Source organism: Babylonia areolata, chromosome 11 (assembly GCF_041734735.1).
Source record: "Babylonia areolata isolate BAREFJ2019XMU chromosome 11, ASM4173473v1, whole genome shotgun sequence".
Lineage (NCBI taxonomy): Eukaryota > Metazoa > Mollusca > Gastropoda > Neogastropoda > Buccinidae > Babylonia > Babylonia areolata.
In genome coordinates, this window is record NC_134886.1 from 14,295,242 (window position 1) to 14,297,741 (window position 2,500).

A 2,500-nucleotide genomic window follows, 5' to 3' on the forward strand; every position below is an offset into this window, starting at 1 on the left:
AGAGTGGGATTCGAACCCAGACCCTCACGTACACCGTATTGGCAGATACGCGTCTTAACCATTCTGCCACCTACCTCCTGTAAGCAATCACACTAACATGAGAATCGGAATCATCATTTTCTGTCTTACGCTTTGTTCATTTACATGTAAGCACTGTCTTTACACTTTTCATCTCAACAACCGATTGATACAGACAGACAGACTGACAGACAGATCATTTGAAGAAAGTGGTGTATAAACGAAAATAAAGCGAAATGAAATTTCGCATGATGTATATTCATAATTTGTGATATCTTCCCAAGCATATTGCTCTTTCTTTTCAAGTGACTCGAGCAAATACCTTCTGCCAGTACAAATTACGTTTTAATTTCTTTATACGTATATGTTTATATATAATTTATATGTGGAGAGAGAGAGAGAGAGAGAGAGAGAGAATTTGTTTCATTAGGGAGGTTGAATGAACATATAGATGTGTCTGTACATCCTGCCCTCGGGGCAAAGAGAAATATGAATCAACGCAATCACAAAAAAGCCAAGATTATAGAAGAGATTGGTACACTGTTACACACAGGCCTATACATGCATGCGCATGCATGCACACACAATTTCAAAACTGAACGCTTTTATAACAAAGTTCAGCAAAGATGTCAGATGCATATGTGGAGAACATATTTCTAGCAACCATGTAATATTCGAATGTCAGAATCTAAAATGTTTTTTGCCAGACTACACCAAAAGTTCTTTTGAATGTGTTATTAACAATTCCAATATGTTATTTGTTATTGCTGAAGGTTTGCTGCATAGTCCTATAGGACATTTGTTATAGATGTTATATTTGTTTGATGTTGGCGTTTATAACGTTTCCATTTTTCCTAGCGTTGTCTCTCCCTATTCACCCTCCACACATACACACACTTTTACCCCTCCCCCTCTCACAGCCCCTACCCCCACGTTTTTTGTTTGTTTGTTTGTTTTCGTCTAATATCACTTCAAGTGGAAAGACGTTAAATTGAAGACAACAACAACACACATTTTCATCAAAATACATGCACAAATATGATAACATACACACATACACGTATTGATTTATATGTGTAATAAATAGATGTGTATATACACGAACACACTAAAACCATTTGATTATATGAAATGAGAAAGACAGACAGGCAGGGATATTCAGCAAAAAATTAATATGCCGAAGTGTGTATACCGATTTAACCAGTTGTCAGTACCATCATCTTAACGTCACTGACATCTTCACCATTACAATCACAGTTATTATTATTATCATCATCATCATCATCATCATCATCATCATCATCATCATCACCATCTTGCGTGCGTGCAAGTGTGTATTATGATGAATATTTTTACAATCATTTGCTCACATCTACAGTCATTGTAAGTCTATGTAATAAGCCTCATTCCGTTGTGTGTTTATGTGTGGGGTGGGGTGGGGGTGGGTGAGTGGAGAGAGAGTACACGCATGTGTATGTGTCTGCGGTGAACTTTAATGCTGACCTTCTTCTTCTTCTGATTATCTTTATCATAATGATTATAAATGTTATTATCATTATCGTCGTCGTTGTTGTTGTTAATGGCTTAAAATCTTTGGCGTGAAAGAACTTATATAGGTGTGAGCCTCAGCTGCCAAAGATAAACAGACCCTGCCATTGTGCGTGGAGCACGTACGGTCTGGCTGACTGTTGAATGATTCAATATATACCTGTGGATAAGAACTATGCAAATCCACCCGCTGTTCTCAGCGACGAAGAGTAAATACACTTTTCATTCACGGAGTGTGTGTAGATTCATTGAATTCATTATGTATACATTGAAGACATCTCAGCCTATGGATTTAACACACTTTTAATACAGTGGAGTTTTAAGAGATCTTTTATTTTTGTGTTGAAGACCTCGATATTTGCGATTTGAGTGCTCTGTTGATAACGCGCTCTGGAAATTTCCTTTCATAATGATGAAAAAGTTTATGATTAAGATGATTAATGATTACACTACTACTACTGCTACTACATCTCTTACCCCCCCCCCTCCCTGTGTGTGTGTGTGTGTGTGTGTGTGTGTGTGTGTGTGTGTGTGTGTGTGTGTGTGTCCTGTCTGTCTGCCTGTCTCTGTCTCTCTTTGTCTCTGCCTCTCTGTCTCCCCATCTCGGTGCTTTTCTGTCTCCCCATCTCTGTCCAAAAGCACCAGTTGTGCTTATTCCTCTACACATGTATTCAAGCACACACACACACACACAATCCCCCCCCCCCCCCCCCGGCCTCCCCCACCCCCTCCCACCCGCCTCCCCATGTCTTATAAACAACATAAAATAAAGTAACACCACCAGAAGAAATGACACGTAGATTTAAATGTCTGAATGGCTTGACAGGTTTGGCAGGATTTTTCACATTTCACATGTCCAAGAGGTATTTTCCAGCTGCTCTACAAAACGTTTAGGAATGAAAAAGCTGGGAGGGGTGGGGGAGGGTGGTGGTCC

General features: G+C 39.4%; 1 protein-coding gene across 1 annotated transcript in view; it reads left to right on the plus strand.

Moving 5' to 3' along the window:
* LOC143287558 (urease subunit alpha-like) overlaps nt 1–2,500 on the plus strand; it is a 91,322-nt gene that overhangs the window by 5,477 nt on the left and 83,345 nt on the right.